The sequence below is a fragment of the Lemur catta genome, chromosome 8 (assembly GCF_020740605.2).
Source record: "Lemur catta isolate mLemCat1 chromosome 8, mLemCat1.pri, whole genome shotgun sequence".
NCBI lineage: Eukaryota > Metazoa > Chordata > Mammalia > Primates > Lemuridae > Lemur > Lemur catta.
Window position 1 is genome coordinate 33,976,964 of NC_059135.1, and position 11,730 is coordinate 33,988,693.

An 11,730-nucleotide genomic window follows, 5' to 3' on the forward strand; every position below is an offset into this window, starting at 1 on the left:
TACATGTGGTGCTTGGTTTTCCATTCTTGTGATACTTCACTTAGTAGAATGGGTTCCAGCTCTCTCCAGGGTAATAAAAGAGGTGCTAGATCACCATTGTTTTTTGTGGCTGAGTAGAACTCCACGGTATACATATACCACATTTTCTTTTTTTTTTTATTTCTGCATATTATGGGGGTATAAATGTTTAGGTTACGTCTGTTGCCCTTGCCCCCCCGCCCCCACCTCACCAGAGCTTCAAGAGTGTCCATCCGCCAGACAGTGCGCATTGCACTCATTATGTATGTATATACCCATCCCCTCCTCCCCCCTCTCATCTGCCCAACGTCCAATAAATGTTATTCCTATATGTGCACTTAGGTGTTGATCAGGGAAACCAATTTGCTGGTGAGTACATGTGGTGCTTATTTTTCCATTCTTGGGATACTTCACTTAGTAGAATGGGTTCCAGCTCTATCCAGGAAAATACAAGAGGTGCTATATCGCCATTGTTTCTTATAGCTGAGTAGTACTCCATGGTATACATATACCACATTTTATTAATCCACTCATGAATTCATGGGCACTTGAGTTGTTTCTACATCTTTGCAATTGTGAATTGTGCTGCTATAAACATTCAAGTGCAGGTGTCTTTTTTATAGAATGTCTTTTGTTCTTTTGGGTAGATGCCCAGTAATGGGATTGCTGGATCAAATAGTAGATCTACTTGTATCTCTTTAAGGTATCTCCATATTGCTTTCCACAGAGGCTAAACTAGTTTGCAGTCCCACCAGCAGTGTATGAGTATTCCTGTCTCTCCGCATCCACGCCAACATTTATTGTTTTGGGACTTTTTGATAAAGTCCATTCTCACTAGAGATAAGTGATATCTCATTGTGATTTTGATTTGCATTTCCCTGATGATTAGAGATGTTCAGCATTTTTTCATATGTTTGTTGGCCATTCTTCTGTCTTCTTTTGAGAAGTTTCTGTTCATGTCCTTTGCCCATTTTTTGATAGGGTTGTTTGATTTTTTTCTTGCTGACTTTCCTGAGTTCTAAATAGATTCTAGTTATCAGGCCTTTATCGGATGTGTAGCATGTTAAAATTTTTTCCCATTCTGTAGGTTGTCTGTTTGCTCTCGTGACAGTTTCTTTGGCTGTACAGAAGCTTTTTAATTTGATCAGGTCCCATTAACTTATTTTTGTTGTTGCTGTGATTGCCTTTGAGAGGCTTCTTCATAAATTCTTTGCCTACGCCAATGTCTATAAGAGTTTTTCCAACATTTGCTTCTAGAATTCTAATAGTTTCACACCTTAGGTTTAAGTCTGTTACTCACCATGAGTTGATTTTTGTGAGAGGTGAAAGGTGTGGATCCTGTTTCAGTCTTCCCCATGTGGCTATCCAGTTTTCCCAGCACCATCTATTGAATAAGGATTCTTTTCCCCAGTGTATGTTCTTGTCTGCTTTGTCAAAGATTAAATGTCTATATGAGGATGATTTTATATCTGGGTTCTCAGTTCTTTTCCATTGGTCTATGTCTCTGTTCTCGTGCCAGTACCATGCTGTTTTAGTTACTATAGCCTTGTGGTATAGCTTGTCTGATAAATTGATAAAATGGTAAATTAATGCCTCCCAATTTGTTCTTTTTGCTTAAGATTACTTTTGCTATACAGGGTCCTCTCTGATTCCATACAAAGTGTAGAATTATTTTTTCTAGATCTGCAAAACATGACGTTAGTATTTTAATGGGGATTGCATTGAATCTGTAGATCACTTTGGGTAGTATAGACATTTTAACAATGTTGATTCTGCCAACCCATGAGCATGGTATGGTTTTCCACCTGTTTACATGTTCTGCTATTTCCTTCCTCAGTGTTTTGTAGTTCTCCCTGTAGAAGTCTTTTACCTTCTTAGTTAAATATATTCCTAGGTATTTATTTTCTTTGTTGCTATAGTGAAGGGTACTGAGTCTTTGATTTGGTTCTCAGTTTGACTGATGTTGGCATATTGGAATGCTACTGATTTCTGTACATTGATTTTCTAACCTGAGACTTTGCTGACTTTATCAATTCCAGTAGTTTCATGGCAGAATCTTGGAGTTTTTATAGATATAAGATCATATTATCAGCAAAGAGTGATAGTTTGACCTCTTCTGCCCCCATTTGGATGCCCTTTATTTGCTTCTCTTGTCTGATTGCTCTGGCTAGGACTCCCAGCACTATGTTGAACAGAAGGGGTGACAGAGAGCAACCTTGTCTGGTTCCAGTTCTAGGTGAGAATGCTTTCAATTTTTCCCCATTCAGTATGATGTTGTCTGTGGGTTTGTCATATATGGCTTTTATCATTATTAGGTAAGTCCTGTCTATGCCTATTTTGTTCAGTGTTCTTATCATAAAAGGGTGTTGAATTTTGTTGAATGCTTTTTCTGTATCTATTGACAGGATTATATGGTCTTTGTTTTTGCTCCTATTTATGTGGTGAATTACATTTATAGATTTGCATATGTTGAACCATCCCTGCATCCCTGGGATGAAGCCCACTTGGTTGTGATGGATTATTGTTTTGATAAGCACCTGAATTCAGTTTGCTAGGATTTCATTGAGAAGTTTTGCATCTATATTCATAAGGGATATTGGTCTGTACTTTTTTTTGTTGCATCCTCTCCTGGTTTTGTTATCAGGGTGATGTTGGCTTCATAAAATGTGTTGGGGAGGATTCCTTTGTTCTCGATGTTGTGGAATAATTTCTGCAGGATAGGCACCAGTTCTTTGTAGGTCTGGTAAAATCTGGATGTGAAACCATCTGGTCCAGGACTTTTCTTTTTAGGAAGGTTTTTTTTATTACTGCTTCGATTTTGGTACCTGATATTGGTCTGTTCAGGAATTCTATTTCTTCCTGATTGAGTGTAGGGAGGCTGTGTGTTTCTAAGAATTTGTCCATTTCCTCCACATTTTCAAGTTTATCTGTATAGAGGTTTTTATAGTATTCATAGATGATATTTTGTATTTCCATCACATCAGTTATAATTTCTCCTAAAAAGCTGATGGAGCTTTTTAGAGTCCTTTCTTTTCTGCTTCTCATTAATCTAGCAAGAGTCTTGTCAATTTTGTTTTTTCAAAGAACCCAATTTTTGTTTTAATAATCTTCTGTAGAGTTTTTTTGATCATCAATTTCATTTAGTTCTGTTCTGATCTTTGTTATTTCTTTTCTTCTGCTGGGTTTGGGGTCGGTTTGCTCATTCTCTTCCAGTTCTTTGAGATGATTCATTAGATTGTTTATGTTTGATCTTCCTCTCCTTTGGATGTAAGCATTTATGGATACAAATTTTCCTCTCAGGACTACTTTAGCTGCATCCCGCAGATTTTGATAACTTGTGTCTCCTTTATCATTTAATTCAAAGAATCTTTTGATTTCCATCTTGATTTTCTCCTTAATGCAATAATCATTCAGCAGAAGGTTGTTTAGTTTCCAAGACTTTGTGTAGAGATGAGAGTTTCTGATGGAGTTGATTTCTAATTTTATTCCACTGTGGTCTGAGAAGATGCATGGTATAATTTCTATTTTTTAAAATTTTTTGAGACATTCTTTGTGACCTAGGATATTGTCAATCTTAGAGAAAGTCCCATGAGCTGATGAGAAAAATGTGTATTCAGTGGTTTTTGGATAGAATGTCCTGTAAATGTCAATCAGGCCCATTTGTTCTAGAGTTCTGTTTAAGTCCATTGTTTCTTTGTTTATTTTCTGTTTGGAGGATTTGTCCTGTTCTGTCAGAGGGGTGTTGAAGTCTCTGGCCATTACAGTGTTGCTGTTTATCATTTTGTTTATATCAAGTAGGATTTGCTTTCTGAATCTGGGTGCAGCTGAGTTAGGTGCATAAATATTTAGAATTGTTATGTCTTCTTGTTGAATTGTCCCCTTCACCATCATATAGTGGCCATCTTTGACTTTCATTACTTTTATTGATTTAAAGACTAAGTTATCTGAAATCAGAACTGCCATGCCAGCTTTCTTTTAGATTCCGTTTGCTTGAAATATTGTTTTCCATCCCTTCACCTTGAGTCTGAATGCATCCTTGTGGGTTAGATGTGTTTCCTGAAGACAGTAGATACATGGCTTGTGTATATTTATCCACTTGGTTAGCCTATGTTTCTTTAGTGGTCAGTTCAAGCCATTCACATTCATTGAGAGAATTGATAAGTGGGGCAGATTCTGTTCATCCTGTTGAGTTGAACTTTGTTGCTTTGTTTTCTCTCTTTAGCTATTGTGGTCTCTGGCCTTTGACCTTTAGCTTTTGGATGATTTTACATTGATGAGTATTTATTGTGCTGATCTGGGTGTAACACTGTTTTGAGTACTTCCTGGAGGGCAGGTCTTGTCTTGATGAATTCCCTCAGTCTTTGCTTCTCTGAGAAGCTCTTTATTTCTCCTTCATATATGAAACTTAGTTTTGCAGAGTATAAGATTCTAGGCTGGACATTATTCTGTTTGAGAAGAGTGAGAATGGGGTCCAAGTCTTTTCTTGCTTGTAAGGTCTCAACTGAGAAGCCTGACGTTATTCTTATGGCTTTTCCTTTGTAGGTTATCTGCTTCTTTTGCCTTACAGCTCATAGGAGGGCCTCTTTGGTGGTTATTTTGGTCAGTCTGATGACTGTGTGTTGTGGTGTCTTCCTGTTTGCAACGAATCTCCCGGGAGTCCTTTGAGCTTCTTGTACCTGGATATCTAGATTTTTAGCAAGGTCTGGGAGATTTTCCTCTGTTATATATATCCTCAAATAGCTTTTCAAACCCTTGTGTATTTTCTTCTTCACCCTCAGGGAAGCCTATGATTTTCACGTAATCCCACATTTCTTGTAGGCTTTGCTCTTTTCTCTTATTTCTCTGCTCTATCTCTGTGACTGACTTATTTAATTGAAAGTTGTTATCTTCAACCCCTGAGATTCTTTCTTCTGTTTGATCTACCCTATTCTTGAGGCTTTCCACTGTGTTTTGTAATTCCTTGAATAAATTCTTCATTTCTAGAAGTTCTGTTTGATTTTTCTTTAATATTTCAATTTCTTTCATGAATTGTTCTTCCAAGTCCTGGATTTTTTTTTTTTTTTGTGGTTTGTGTTGGTTATCCATTTTCTCTTGCATATATTGAGTTTTCTTACAATCCATTTTGAAATTCTTCTGTCATTTTATTGTTCTGAATTTGGTTGATGTCCATTACCAGAGAGCTGGTGTTCCCCTTTGGGAGTATGCTTTCCATTTGATTCTTCATACTTCCAGAGTTCTTTCGCTGATTCCTTCCCATCTGGATCAGCTGTTGCTTCTTACCTTTAGATTTTTGTTTAGATAATGACACACCCTGTTTAGTCTCTGAGCCAGTAGGTGGTGTTTGTGGGTGAGATTTGACCACACCCTGTATGATGTCAGTAGATGCAGTAAAAGGTGTGCAAATTAACCTCCCTGTCAGTAGGTGGCACTTGCTGGGAGGCACAAGCTGCAGTGTTGTGTTTGAGTGCTATAACCAGCTCTTGTTCCCCTGGAGAGGCACTCTAGTGCATCAGGTGGTGGGTGGGGCTCTGAGATTTCCAGGTGTGTCCTTATTTTCCACCTCAGCAGGGGCAGGTGGGGGAGTGAGGCTGGGCAGAGCTGGGTTGGGGGAGCCGACCCTCAAGCTCCACAAATGCTGTTAGCAGGGGTCAAAGGTCTGTTCTCTACTTCTGGGAAAAGCTGCCAGGGAGGGGCTGAAATGGCCCCACTCAGTCAAAAACTCTGCATGTGGAGGTGTGGCTGTCCGAGACCTGCAGTCTGGAGCAGGCCTCCCTCCTTTCCACCCTCCACTATTCTGCAGTTTCTCCACGGTTTTTCCCTGGCCTCTGCAGGCAGGAAGGACCTCAAGCCAGTGGATCTCCCCTGGCCAGGTGGTTCCCTGCCCAAGGGAAGAGGATTGCCCCTCAAGCAGGTTGATCTGTCCCTGAGGGCACACACACCTCAGTAGGCTTAGGCAATGCGATTGAGACCTGGGTATACAGAATCTGGTCTGCAGGCCTGTCCGTGGGCCCCGGAGATCAATCCCCGACCCTGGCAGGGAGAAGAATGCTGGTCTCAAGTCACCCATGGGGTGCCCAAGCTGGATCAATGTCTCTCTGCCTTGGGATTTGCCCTGCTCTCCTGGAGTCGCCAGGTAAGCAGCACCTGGCAGGGCTGGCGGGTAGAGAGCTCCCAGTCTGAGTACCCCTCAGTCCACTGTAGGGCCCCAAAAGGACAGGTTCCATTCCCTGCAGATGCCTCTCGGTGGTGGCTAAATTGTCTCTCTCAGCAGCTGCGGGTAGGGAAAGGGAGAATGAAGCAATATGGCACCTACTGATCACCCGGGATCTGAGGGCCAGGAGGGGCCCTGAGGGAGCTGGGAGCCTGGTGCCGTGTCCACAAGAGGCTCACCGCTCACTGGCAGCGGCCATCTCTGGGCTGGTATTGGCGGGTCTCTCCAATTGCTCAGGAGCCCACCAGCTGTCGGACATGCAAGGGAGGGAAAATTTAACCGCTCCACCTACCTTGTTGCTGGTCTCCAAGCCTCTCAGGGGGCCTTTTCTTCTTCCAATTCCCCTGCACAACTTCTTCCCGTGGAGTCTCCTGTAGTTTCAGACACCCTTCCTTCCGACCCTCATCCGATCCATGTTTGTCTGCCTGTTTTTTTTTCACTTTCTTCCAAAAATCTATCTTTCTTGCAGAGAAGAGACACTATGGCTGGAGGTTTTTCTTGTCTGCCATCTTGCCCGTCCCTGGATACTTTGTTTTTTATAGCCTGATAAATACTAAGTTTTTTTTGGAAGGAAATTTTTAACAAGTTATAATAGTAAGCTGAAAAGGTTTGGGGGGATTTAATCAGGAGTGTTATCCTGAAATATCTGTGCTAGGAAAAAAACTTGCCCCAAACTCTAAAAAAATTTTCAAATACTGAGAAAAGTTGAGAATGGTACAAGGAGGACCTGCATATCTTTAACCTAAATTCAATAATTAAAATTTTGCTACATTTGCTTTTACATATTTTTAAACAGTATAAATTCATGAGAATTTTCAATCAGTATAGGACTAGAGAATATAGAGACGGAGGCTGATGAGCTGAAGAAAGCAGGTGACTGCTTGAATGAGTGTCTGATGAGGTGGAAAGGGGATGGAAGTCAGGCACAGAAGGAAAAATTTCTTTGGTCAGGATAAGCAACATCTTTCCCTGAGTCCATGAGGAAAAAAATATGGTGCAATGTAGGTATGAAAAGTTCATCCATGGCATGTCAGAGAATCAAAATATAAAAATAGTTTTATGTCTACTTTAGAAACAAGTAGACATAAATGAAAATCACACTTGTGCAAAAAATTCAAACAAAAAGAACAAACCCTGGTAAAGTTTAATGCTGGTGTCTATAGTATGTGAAATGTATAATGTGTAATATCTAAGTGGATGTTCTGTATAGTTTTGATCACGAAGCAGAATATGATTTATATATTTGGGAAGAAAATTACTTAGCACCAAGTTGATCACCAAGGAAGAAGTGTTCATATGGCATGTCTACGTCCTTGCCAGGTGTGGTCTGGAGATCAGCATCAATGTCACATAGAGTTTTTTCTTTTTAGAAACACACACTCTTAGGCTCCAACCCAGACCTTCTGAATGACAAGCTGCATTTTAAGAAGATCCCCAGGGGATTCAATGTACATTAAAGTTTGAGAAGCACTAGTCTAGGACACCACTCCATTCCCAGTGCAGTGATGGTATAGTAATAAAAGGGACAGACATGCCTCTTTGGGTGTGGAAGCAAGTGGGCCTGTATACACAGACGGCTAAGCGCTGGTCAGAACACCTCCAGGAAGGTACTTTAATGAAACCTGGATGAAATCAAAAGAGAGGGAACAAGGAGACTTTTTTTTTTGTATAAAATCAATGGCTTTTTCAAATAAAGCAGCTTAATGTAGTTAATAAACCTTGTAGGTGTATGTCCACATTGCTTCTGCTGCTTCCTGCTTGACATTGGTTGTTGGAGAACCTCAGACGGGAAGAGATAGAAGCTCCCTCTTGATGCTGGTATGACCCGGCCTGAGGGAGTCAGACGGCCTGTTGGGAATCCTCCCTCTCCTCTGCCGTGCCCCGAGGGAAGGGTACAACGGAGTCCACATAGTATAGGCTTAACAGTTGGCTCTGGAATTAGTCCTGGATTTATAACCTGGACATCCCACTGACTGGTTATGTGACCTTGGGCAAGTTACTTGACCTTTCTATGCTTCAGTTTCCTAATTTGTAGAATGGGGATAATAATAGTCCCTGCTTCAATAAGTGGTGGTCCACGTGAAGATTAACTGGGATAATGCACATGAGGCAAGGTGCCCAAGCATAGCACTTAATAAATGTAGCAGCTGTTGCTGCTGATATAGAGTATTATTTTTATATCTTGAGGGAAGAGACTTCTGTTGTCATTGCTGACGTTAGAGGGGATGGAGATTGGTAGGTGGCTTAAGGAGAGAGCACTTTGGTAGCAACTCTTGAAGAAATAAGAGAAGGAACTCATTAGTGACATTTAGAGTTGCCTCGCAGTCCCAAGGGATTGCAGGTATTCTCTAGCGTTGCTCAGCAGCCCAGGTGGCTGGAGGAGGTATTTGGTCGGGTTCATCTGCAGGTGCAGCAGAAGGGAGGATTAAAGGATTGGTGTGAGTGCAGCTGAAAACTGGAAAGCATAGATTTGCTCTTCAAACATTTTAGGTGGAGCTGGTGTCACAGTGATTAGAAGCACCTGAGAAGCACACGTCTCAAATTTTATTTCTGCAGAGGTAGTGACACGATTCTGTCCCCTAAATTCTTAACAAATGAGATATGTAGTCCAATACATTTTCATTGCATTGAATAGTCATGAATAAATGATCTACTTCGCTTTTGAGTTTCTGAAATCATAACTTTAAAAGAGTTTGACAAATGTATTCTCAAAGGTGCAAACAGAATATTTACAACTTAAGTCATAAGGACTTCATTCATTTGTTTGGCAAGTATTTACTAAGTGCCAGCTAGCTACCTCTAAGGCACTTGCCAGCTGCCATAAGTGTAGTTGAAAAGATCCTTCTCTGAAAGGTAGTGGAGAAAATATTCAAGTAACAGTAATAGAGACGAGAATGCCAAAACAAAGCTGCAAGCAAGTTCTCAGGGAGTTCGGAGAACAGAGCTTCCTTCATGTGGGAGAAGGAGAAGAAAAAGTATGACTAAGAGGGAGCTTGAGGAGGAGGGAGCACTTTTTAGGGAGAAGTTAGACTTGCACATACGGTATTGAAGGGGAAAGTAAAGACCCTGGACAAAGTAGTGGAAGTGGGAAAGCTTGGGTTGTGTCTAAGAAAGTGTGGGCTGGAGGACAGCCTGCCTGTTGAGAAATAGTGGAGGGTCAGATGTAGCCCCCAAAGGAGTGAGGGCCAGTACCTGCCATGTCTGTTCAAATATGAACCTCCAGTACTAAGAACGATACCTTCCAATATGTATTTATTGAACAAATGAATGGATAAGATGTACTTTGGATTCAGATTATGGAAAGCCTCTAAAAGCCATTTTTTAAACTTTATTTTGTAGGCAATTGGTAACCACTGACTATCCAACATTCGTTTATTCCACAAATATTTATTGAAGGTTTTAAAGTAGGGAAATAGCATGAATTGAACCACACTTGCAGGAAGATCAATATCCCTAGTTCATTTCCTTGATCCAGATCATAGATTTATATAGCGTATCCAGCAAGTGTTCTCAGAGCAGAATTAGTTCAGAAAAGACAATCAGACTGACTAAATCACGGCCCCCACCCAACCCCTTCTTCCCACCTCCTTCACTGTGATACTGTGGCCCTGCTGGGTGCTGCCTCAAAGCTGGCCGATCACTACCAAAGAACATGTGCCAATTGTGGAAGGGAAGGACGTTTGTTTTTCTTCGATTTACTTGCTGGTTTGCTTCTTTCCCTATTAATACTGAGGGTTCTAGAGGGTGTTCAAAAAATGACTTTTTATACCACAGTGGGATCTAGAATATTCTGTATTTTTCAGGGGAAAATGGTTAATAGTGAATCCTCCAAAACACCTTGGGTAATCTTACTTGCAGACTGAGGGGCTCTCTGGACTTTTTCCACATGAGGAGTTGGGATGGATGAGCTGTCAGTGCTGCTCCCAGAGCCTGGTACTGCAGCATTCTGATGACAAGCCACCCAAGAGATCATGCACATATGTTGTAACAAGGCAAGGAAACAGAAGCAAGTTGTGCATGCATGGATCCTACTCTTTTATTATTATTGTTGTTGTTATTGTTTTAGATACAGGCTATTGCTCTGTTGCCCAGGCTGGTGTGCAGTGGTGTGATCATAGCTCACTGCAGCCTTGAACTCCTGGGCTCAAGCAATCCTCCTGCTTCAAACTCCAGCTAGGACTACAGGTACACGCCATTGTCCCCAGCTAATTTTTCTATTTTTTGTAGAGACCAGGATCTGGCTATGTTGCCCAGACCGGGATTTTATTTTATTTTTATTTATTTTTTTGAGACAGATTCTTACTCTGTTGCCCCAGGGAAAGTGTAGTGGCGTCACTATAGCTCACTGCAACCTCAAACTCCTGGGCTCAAACGATCCTCCTGCCTCAGCCTCCTGGGATTGCAGGCATGAGCCACCGTACCTGGCCTGGATCCTACTTTTTAGTGTTTCTCTTAAATAAAAAAAGCCTCTTCTTGTTCTATTAATAAAAGGAAATTTGTAATTAGATGGTAGTTATCAATCATCTCTGTCCAAGAAATATTACTAAAGGAAATCAAGCCACCTAGCCCCTGTGCTGCAGTTACTGAGTCCAGTCCAGGAAGGTTTACCACAGCCTACCTGAGCTCTCTGTCTTCAAGAGTCCCAAACAATTTGGGCTTCTGGGGAAAAGAAGAAATGGCTTGAAAAGGGATGGATGATAGCTGACTATTACTTCATATTATCTTGGACAAAAAAGTAAAAGCACATGAAGGAAAATCTTTTTAGAATGCAATGCTGTTTCTTTGTGTGCTAAAATTTTTGTCTTGCTAGCTTTAACAGGGATCACTTAGTTAACTGGGGCCTAGCAAAGAGAAGAGAATTAGTCCTGATTTTGGTGGGCAGGTAGAGAATGTTAAATAAAAAATGTTGTCATGATGAGAACCTTTGTGTTCAAAGGAAAAAATTATGAAACCTACATTCATTCAATAAGTAATTTAACAACAATGTCTTACATTTGATTTGTACTTTATAGTTTCCAGATGCTTTAGCGTCTATCTGCTCACTTATTTCTACTTTAAGAAGCAGATACTCACTATGCTTCCTGCATAGAGGAGAAAATTAAGTCTCAGAGCGGTTAAGTAGGTGGTGCTGTTTTTTGAGCACAGCTGGTCTGACTCCAAGCCGATGCTCTTTCCGCTGATGCATGTATTCAGTGTTATTTTTAACTATTTTAACCATTGAAATTAGTTTTTGACCCTGGTGTCAAAAACTGGTGTTCTGAATGAGAAATATATCATTTTTTTGAGGGGTATCATTTTCTTACCAAAATCCTGTAAGTCTGATAAAGTCAAAGAAGTCACCAGGAGACCAGGAGGATGGAAAACCTTATTATAGAGTGTAGAAATAAATGGTTAATGTTTGATAGAGAGTGAACTAAAAGGAAAGAAAAAAAATAATGGAAAAATTTTGCCACAAGACTGTTCAAAGGAAAAACATGTCTCGCTGAAAAATGAGGCACTAA